Below are 10,196 nucleotides of genomic sequence, written 5' to 3' on the forward strand. Positions count from 1 at the left end.
TATGCAGTTAAAAATATGTGTACAGCTAAATGAAGATAACCTAGTATTGAAAAATGCCACCTTTCGCTATAACAAAGATAAATCCCAAAGTGAAACGTTAAACGTGTGGTGAGAGCAACGCGGCCGCTGATGTCATTGGTCCCAGTTTCCATGTTCTCACAGTGTTTTCCTGGGTTTCGACCTCATGCTCTGGGTTCCCAGCGCCTCCAGAGCCTTCCTGCCTCCAGGACACAGGACTGAAGGTGTGAATGCAGGGGTGCCTGACTCAGGTGGGCTGTGTCCCCTTCAGGGCGTCTCCCCGCATCGCGCCGGTTATAATCTGGGGTGGGCTCCACCCCCCTCATGGGCTCCATCCCTCTCTTGGGCTCCATCCCCCTCATGGGCTCCATCCCCCTCATGGGCTCCATCCCCCTCACAGCCCTGAACCGGAATAAGTGGGAGAGCAGAATAGATGGACGGACGTTCTGTCAATGTGCCTGCGATGATGAGAAACAGGGGCATGTTTGTGGTATTCTAAGGAAATGCGTTGCTAATCTTTCACCTACAGTAAAGTGCCGGTCAGCTTAAGTTAATATTTACACACGTGGGGGCTGCGGCACCAGAGCAGCACTGAGCGGTGGAGGTAGCCAGAGTTATCCCAGCAACCTTTGAGCATCTGGGTGGCTCTTGAACCTGGTGACCCGCTATTGTTTTTTCCACCACTAATTCACGTCCTGGATCCTCCATCCGGACCATCACGTCCTCCGCCCCTAGCCCCACCTTTGCGTGCTGGACCACCGGACCCAAGAATAATTCTGATGCGGTGAACCCAGAAGACGACGACGATGACCAAAGCGGCGGCGGCGGCGGGCCGGGTCGAGGCCGCCCTGCCTCGGCCCAGCTCCGGGGCTCTCTTGGCGTTGGCCGGCCGAAAGCTCCGTCCGGCTCTGCCCCCACGGAAAAATAAAAATGCAGAGCTCACAAGATCCCGAAACGGTCTAATAAAAAAAGGAGGACGAGGGGAGCAAGACAAGCAAGTCATTCAAAGTCCAGTGGGACTACTATTTTCAGACGAATCAGCCAGAGATGAGATAACATAATAAACAACGTAATTGGCTTGGTTTCATCGACCGCTCCGTGGCTAACCCTACTTCATGCTGACGGTACAAGTTATACATTATCCTCCATTATCTACATCGTACAAAGGTCAAAATTATTCTGCATATACGATAAGTGTCGTACATCTGGCGAGGCCGGGTCAGCCCCTAGTTTCTCTCTCACTCAGTGCTGTACCTTGCTCTCTCTTTCTTATCCCCCCCTCCCCGCCCCCCGTGTCTGGTATTTATGTGTCGGCAGTTGCCGTGGCGACAGAGCACACAAACACTGTGGCGGCAGACAGGAAGTACTGAGGAACCACAATGGCGTCACTGCGGCTCAGCACTCATTTACCTCCCCCCACCTCTCTCTCTCTCTCTCCATTTGAGTAAGCCAGCACTCATGCCATTATCCTTAGCAAGCTATATGGAGAGACCACACCGCTCTCCATCTCTTTCATTCTCTCCTTTCCCCTGCTCTCATTATTACTTGCATTACTTTTTCAGCTGTGTCCCCTCATTCTCAATCTGTTTGAGTTATAAACCACGTTTAGATTTTGGAGAACAGTGCATGGTGGCGGCGGCAGCGGCAACAGCAGCAGCAGATGCAGCAGCAGCAGCAGCAGCAGCAGCAGCAGCAGCAACAGCAGCAGCAGCAGATGCAGCAGCAGCAGCAGCAGCAGCAGATGCAGCAGCAGCAGCAGCAGCAGCAGATGCAGCAGCAGCAGCAGCAGCAGCAGCAGCAGCAGCAGCAGCAGAAGCAACAGCAGCAGCAGATGCAGCAGCAGCAGCAGCAGCAGCAGCAGCAGCAACAGCAGCAGCAGATGCAGCAGCAGCGGCAGCAGCAGCAGATGCAGCAGCAGCAGCAGCAGATGCAGCAGCAGCAGCAGCAGATGCAGCAGCAGCAGCAGCAGCAGCAGCAGCAGCAGCAGCAGCAGCAACAGCAGCAGCAGATGCAGCAGCAGCAGCAGCAGCAGATGCAGCAGCAGCAGCAGCAGCAGCAGCAGCAGCAGCAGCAGCAGATGCAGCAGCAGCAGCAGCAGCAGCAGATGCAGCAGCAGCAGCAGCAGCAGCAGATGCAGCAGCAGCAGCAGCAGCAGCAGCAGCAGCAGCAGCAGCAGCAGCAGCAGCAGCAGCAGCAGATGCAGCAGCAGCAGCAGCAGCAGCAGATGCAGCAGCAGCAGCAGCAGCAGCAGCAGCAGCAGCAGATGCAGCAGCAGCAGCAGCAGCAGATGCAGCAGCAGCAACAGCAGCAGCAGATGCAGCAGCAGCAGCAGCAGCAGCAGATGCAGCAGCAGCAGCAGCAGCAGCAGCAGCAGCAGCAGCAGATGCAGCAGCAGCAGCAGCAGCAGCAGCAGCAGCAGCAGATGCAGCAGCAGCAGCAGCAGCAGCAGCAGATGCAGCAGCAGCAACAGCAGCAGCAGATGCAGCAGCAGCAGCAGCAGCAGCAGATGCAGCAGCAGCAGCAGCAGCAGCAGATGCAGCAGCAGCAGCAGCAGCAGCAGCAGCAGCAGCAGCAGCAGATGCAGCAGCAGCAGCAGCAGCAGCAGCAGATGCAGCAGCAGCAGCAGCAGCAGCAGCAGCAGATGCAGCAGCAGCAGCAGATGCAGCAGCAGCAGCAGCAGCAGCAGATGCAGCAGCAGCAGCAGCAGATGCAGCAGCAGCAGCAGCAGCAGCAGCAGATGCAGCAGCAGCAGCAGCAGCAGCAGCAGCAGATGCAGCAGCAGCAGCAGCAGCAGCAGCAGCAGATGCAGCAGCAGCAGCAGCAGATGCAGCAGATGCAGCAGCAGAAGATGACTCGCAAAAGCAACTGCTCCGTCTTAAAATGGAACCAGGAATGTCTGTCTTGCAGCGTGTTTGACAGGCTGGCGGGTGTGGTTGCAGGTGTGGTTGCGGGGGTGTTTGAGGGTCTGTTTGCCAATGTGTTTGCCGGTGTGTTTGCAGGTGTGTTTGCGGGTGTGGTTGCGGGTCTGTTTGCCGGTGTGTTTGCCGGTGTGTTTGCGGGTGTGTTTGCGGGTGTGGTTGCGGGTCTGTTTGCCGGTGTGTTTGCCGGTGTGTTTGCGGGTGTGTTTGCAGGTGTGTTTGTGGGTGTGTTTGCGGGTGTGGTTGCGGGTCTGTTTGCCGGTGTGTTTGCCGGTGTGTTTGCGGGTCTGTTTGCAGGTGTGGTTGAGGGTCTGTATGTGGGTGTGTTTGCAGGTGTGTTTGCAGGTGTGTTTGCGGGTGTGGTTGCGGGTGTGTTTGCGGGTCTGTTTGCAGGTGTGGTTGCGGGTCTGTTTGTGGGTGTGTTTGCAGGTGTGTTTGCGGGTGTGGTTGCGGGTGTGTTTGCGGGTCTGTTTGCAGGTGTGGTTGCGGGTCTGTTTGTGGGTGTGTTTGCAGGTGTGTTTGCGGGTGTGTTTGCGGGTGTGGTTGCGGGTCTGTTTGCAGGTGTGGTTGCGGGTCTGTTTGTGGGTGTGTTTGCGGGTGTGGTTGCGGGTCTGTTTGTGGGTGTGTTTGTGGGTGTGTTTGTGGGTCTGTTTGTGGGTGTGTTTGCGGGTGTGCGTGAAAGCATGTGTGTGCAGGATGGAACACCGGCGACCAAAAAAGAAGAACACTGACGTGAATGAGTGAACATGTCTGTGGTTTCTAGAGAGAGGTGGAGGAGGTGGAGGAGAGAGAGATGGAAAAGATTCAAACTGGAAATAAAAAAGAACGTTTAAGGCGCAATGTACACATTTCAACTACTGGGGGGAGCACTAGTCTATTGCAACCTGACCAAAACAGAACGAGAACGCAGAAACCAAGTGAAATACTTCCCCCTGACCACCATCCTCCATCCTCCATCCTCCATCCTCCCTCCTCCCTCCCTTTTACAACAGCTAGCCCAACATCCATTATAGTTCCAGCTGTTTCTAACATTCTTTTATGAAATGGACTTTGGGCTTTGGTGTTTGTTGAATCCACATCAGGCCTGTCCAGCGCATGTTTTTACTGAGGGAGCAGCAGCGGACAGGCCGGGCTCGGTCAACACCGAGACAACACGCTGGTGTCACCACGAGAGCTTCGCTATTTACTCGAAGCGCCAAAGATCACGTGACGCCGCACGATGGTTTAACGCCCAGAGTGATGTCGCTTCTCAACCTAATGTAAGGATCGTACCTTCAGGTTGGGTCACAGCGCAGACGGGATGAGGGAATGGGTCAGTGTGTGTGTGTGTGTGTGTGTGTGTGTGTGTGTGTGTGTGTCTCCATTGCAGTGTCTTACATCAGACTGCTGTGAGTGTGTACAGTGTGTGTGTGTGTGTGTGTGTGTGCGCACATCCCTCCTGTTCTCCCTCTGTCGTTACTCTACACACCCCAGACCCCGTTTCTAAATATACTTCCCTGGAAAAAGCCCTTGAGAAGAAGTGTCCGCCCTCTCACTAAATATACCGTCCCAGAGAGGGCACCGTCACCTCCGCTCTGCCCTCCGTCTGCCACACGCAGCACCTGTTCTCCATCCCTCCCTCCCTCCCTCCGTCCATCCATCGCTCCATCCAGTAGTTTATCCAGTCTGTCCCTCAGTCATTAGGCAAAGGTTCTCAACCTCCCTTTGGCCCACGTTGCTGTTTTTAGGTCCCCAAATTCCTGCAGCACCAACAACAATTAACTTTTATTAATATTGAAATATATTTAAGTACATTTTTACTTCAAAAACAAATACCAACTTATCAGTGTTGAGCCCAGACCCCCGTGGGCACATCAAGCGACCCCCACACGGGGTCACGGCAGAGAGAGAGACAGAGCGAGGGAGAGAAGGAGGATCATGAAGAGAAGAGGATCAGGGGGAAGAGGAGGATGAGGATGGAGACGACGAAAAAGGGGAAGAGGAAGCAAACTGTTTTATTTCTTTATGATTTTGAGAGTTGTGTAAGTTCATTATGGATGTTATCGAAAAAGGAGCTACTGTTAAGGTCACACACTACTGTAATGTGTGTGTGTGTGCGTGCGTGTGCTTGAGAGGAAGCCTATCTGTGGCCACATGGTGTTTCTGTTCCTCTGCACGACGGCTGGAGTGACACACTGCCCGGCCACTTCCTACATGCCATTAATCACACACACACACACACACACACACTCCGTCTCAGCTGCTGCTGTCTGCGTCTCCCCGCTTAGCAATGACCTTTGACCTCCACCAACGGCTCAGGGTCAAGGTCTGTTTGTCCACCTGTCCTCCACCGCTCACCTGCTGCCAAGGGGGAGCGGCTTGCGTTTAAAGTGGTAATCCGTAAGATGATTTTGTTTAAAAAAAATCCCATCTTTGATATTATTTCAGGTAGTACTTTGGAGGAAACAGCCATTCGTGGTGTTCTGCATGTTGCACGTCTACATGCTGTTTCCACTGTGGCCACAAGAAGTGTAAGGCAGCGTCTGGGAATTTGCTGAAGCAGTCAGTAAACTGTGGATCATTTTAGATTAGATTCAACTTGTTGTCATTGCACAGAGTTCAGGAACTGAGGCAACGAAATGCATTTCTCTGCATTTCACCATCCTAGTAAGTGACATAGCTAGGAGCAGTGGCCGCATGTAGCGACGGAAGGCCATCTGACGGATTACCACTTTAAACTGAGGACGGAGATGCCTCCCCTGGGCCTAACATCATGATTCGATGGAAATCAGACTCAGAATGAGTTTATAATACAGCTGCGTTGACATGGATGAGGGATGAGTCGTGGTGAAGGTTCCTGTCATTCTACAGACGTTTGAACAAAAGCTTAACAGTCTGAAAAAACCCCAATAATAATAACAACAACAACAACAATAATAATAATAATAATAATGATAATAAAAACAATAATAATAATATGTGTGCAGCAACACACAGGGTTCAGTTTGGCCGTGTTAGATAAGTTTTACATTTCTCCGGATTATTTGAAATGTTAAAATGTTTTCAATTTTTACGACGACTCAAGAGACGAACCGTGAATTTATAGATGTTCTTCAGTTTTCAGTGAGTTTGTAAAGTTTTGTTTGTTGTTTTGTTGTTTCCTGATACAAGTGTAGATCGTTGTGAATCGTGTGAAAAGTGGTAAACGTTCAGCTTCACTGGCTTCATCTCCAGTAACGCTGCAGGGTCGTTCCTTCTGCTGGTGATGTCATCAAAGTGCAAAGAATTATAAGATGGAATGTTGATAAACATTCCATCTTGTTGGTGATCACTTCATGTTTCATCAACATCTTCATCTTCTCAACTTAAATCTGCATTTTCAACATGATCAATACACTTTGACTCATTATTGTTGTTTGTGTTTTGAGATCTTCCTCATTTTGGAAAGAGGATTATTCCATTCATTGTTTAATTTTTCATCCTTATAACACTTATGTATCTTCAAATACACCAACGCCAACTTTCGGCTATTTTTCTAGCATCTGGAACAATAACAAAAACAAACTTTGTAATTACTTTACACAACAATAATAACAAATGCATGTTATTTTATAAATCTAATAAATAAATGTTAGCTGTAATCACTACTTTTGCAGGGATGGGGCCGCGTCCTAGTTGGGGTCGGGGGGAGGGCGAGTTCCAGTTCTAGTTGTTGTTTGAGGAAGACCCATCAGCACCGAGGGCCTCATCCCTGCTGCAGGCTCCTGCTGTACCATTGGCTCTTGGTGTCACATGGTTGTTTCTCTGCTGTACCATTGGCTGTTGGTGTCACATGGTTGTTTCTCTGTAAGGTCAGCTGTTCGTGTTGTGTCTTTATAGGTAGAGTAAAACGGACTCCGTATTGAACTGTATCGAAAATAAATCGCGTAAATTTATCCTTGCTATCGTGAAGGATTTTATTGTGAAAATTATAAAGAATTGATTTATCGCCTAAACCTACATGAAATACCAAAAACTTTGTGGTATTTCTGTGAGTAACTTCTAGCTTCTATTTTTCCAATGCCTCACTGAATCTTGAACCTATCACTCAGTCGCATATTTCAGTGGATTATACGAGTTTTTGTGTAATACTTATTATTGTATTTTTCGTTAATCCGGCAAAGTTATGTGGACCACAGAGATAAAATATCAATCTAACAGATCCACAGACACCTACCAGGTATGAAGGTACATACATTTAGAAGTAAATCGATAGTTTGGTAACTTCTAAACACTACAGAGTGACTACACCACATACTGGACATGGTCCGACTGGACATTCTCAATCGGAACCTGTACATTTATAGTAAATAGGATGATGACGTCATAAAACGTCTTACTGTAAATCTCATCTCCTTCATTTTGTTTACGAATAGTGATGTCAGTTTAGCAAGACGGACTGAATATTTGGGCTCAAATTTGTTCACTTTTTCACAAATATCAGCTCCCATGTGGATCGATTTGAATGAAACTTCAACCACGAGGTGTTTGTGACAGCGCGGTTCAAACGACTCATCACCTGTGTTCATAGGTTCTGATGATTTTGTGTTCCGGATCGATTTAGATTTCAAAATTCCAACAATTTCACCCCGAACGATAACAATAGTTATACAATATAAAATAAAATAATAAATATAAAAGTAAAATATAAATAAAACAAAAAATATAGCTGTCCGGTTTAGTCATGTTAGGTACGTATTACAGTTTTCCGTGGGTCCATAAAACACATCGTTTCCTATCGACACCAATTCCAAAGACCCCCAATAGACTATTAGACCCCTAATAACCATTAAAATAAAACATACAGTCGAAAAATACAATACTTAAATAGTCAAAAATATAAAAATATACAGAATCTACAAATGTGATTCTATGCACAGGATAAAGAGAGAGATGGCAAGAAATGACAGAAAGGGAGTTACACCATAAAAGATAAGTCTCACTTATCTCTCCCGCTCACTCTCTCTCTCTCTCTCTCTCTATATATATATATATATAGAGATATATATGTATATATATGTATATATATATACATTTAGAGAGTATATATATATATATATATATATATATATATATATATATATATACTCTCCATATGTATGTTTATACTGTAGATAGAGAGAGAGAGGAGGCTGTGTGAGGAGTTGCATAGTTGTATATCAGTTTTTATGACGCCATAAAGACACATATGCTGTAATTTTGCAGGGAGCAACGCCGAGCGTCCTGGTCGGTGCTCTATTTCCTAATACCACACACACACACACACACACACACACACACACACACACACACACACACACACACACACACACACACACACACACACACACACACATCTGGCTCAACTGAGAGGGTTAGTGTGTGTTTTGGCTACTGTTGGCCCTGTCATGGTGGTTCTGTGTGTGTGTGTGTGTGTGTGTGTGTGTGTGTGTTACATTGCTCCAGCAAAATATTGAATATTTCTTATGTGTTGTTTTTACTCGTTCTTTCTTTACTTGCTTCCTAAATTGTGGCTCTGTGTTTTCGTTTTTATGTTTTATGATTTAAATAGTTTAAATCAAATGTACTTAATTTCCTTCATTAAAAAAGGTTTTATTATTATTATTATTGTTATTATTATTACTATTATTATTATCATTATTGTTATTATTATTTTTATTATTATTGTTGTTATTATTATTATTGTTATTATTATTATTATTATCATTATTGTTATTATTATTTTTATTATTATTGTTGTTATTATTATGATTAATAATATTAATTTGTTTGTTTCAACACGATCAAAAAAGTTTATTATGATTATTATGATGGTTATTTATTATTATATTATTACATTTATTACTGATTTAAACTTCTACAATTCTAATACAACTGGTAACAAACTGAGCACATCACATTCAATGAACAGAAAACAGCAGATGACAAACCCTACAAGATTGTCTTCGCTATCTTCAACATATCATTTCAACGACGCCAAACCCCTTTTTATTGCCTCTGCTTCAACTCCACAAGATATGCTCGCTTCACGACTATAACCATAATAATCCACAGGTAAGTCGTCCAGACAAACCCCAAAAATACTGTTTGAATCAACATAACTGTTGTGTGTGTGTGTGTCCAACTCTACCCCTCCTTCTCTACCTTCAAACATACCATCAGTTCCAGCTACCCTCCTCCTCCTCCATCCCCCCTCACTCCCTCCCTCTACCAACAACATCCTCTTTCTTCAAATCAAACTTTACCCCCCTTCAACACACCCCCCACCCTCCCCATCCACTCAAACACCCACTCCCAACAAACCACACCACCACACCCTCCCACCTCCTCCCTCCACACCCCCTCCTCCCACACACACCAACACTCCCTCCCTCCTCCCTCTCTCTCCACCTCCCTCTCTCTCCACTCTCCCTCCCTCTCCACTCTCTCTCTCTCCTCTCCCTCTCCTCACACTCCCTCCACACTCTCCTCCCTCCTCCACTCTCCCTCTCCCTCTCACTCACTCCCACCTCCTCTCTCTCCAACTCTCCCTCCCTCCTCCTCTCTCTCTCTCCCCTCCTCCTCTCTCTCAACTCTCCCTCCCTCCTCCCTCTCTCTCTCTCACTCTCCCCTCCTCCCTCTCTCACTCTCTCTCCTCTCTCCCTCCCTCTCTCTCCAACTCTCCCTCCCTCCTCTCTCTCTCTCTCTCCCTCCCTCCTCTCTCTCACTCTCCCTCCCTCTCTCCACTCTCTCTCTCTCTCTCCTCCCTCCTCCCTCTCTCTCTCACCCTCCTCCCTCTCTCTCCAACTCTCTCCCTCCCTCCTCCCTCTCTCTCTCTCCCTCCTCCCTCTCTCTCCAACTCTCCCTCCTCCTCTCTCTCTCTCTCTCCCCTCTCCCTCCTCCCTCTCTCTCCAACTCTCCTCCCTCCTCCCTCTCTCTCTCTCCCTCCTCCCTCTCTCTCCACTCTCCCTCTCTCTCTCTCCCTCCTCCCTCTCTCTCCAACTCTCCCTCCCTCCTCCCTCTCTCTCTCTCCCTCCTCCCTCTCTCAACCTCTCCCTCCCTCCTCCCTCTCTCTCTTACTCTCTCTCCCTCCTCCCTCTCTTACTCTCCCTCCCTCCTCTCTCTCTCTCTCTCTCCTGCATGTTAGGGTGCTTGTCCTTATTTGGCTTCTCTGTCGATTCATATGTGTGTACATGTGTAAGTGTGTGTGTGTGTGTATATACGTGTAAGTGTGTGTGTGTATGTGTGTGTGTGTGTGTATGT

This window comes from Zeus faber (genome assembly GCF_960531495.2).
Source record: "Zeus faber genome assembly, chromosome: 11".
NCBI lineage: Eukaryota > Metazoa > Chordata > Actinopteri > Zeiformes > Zeidae > Zeus > Zeus faber.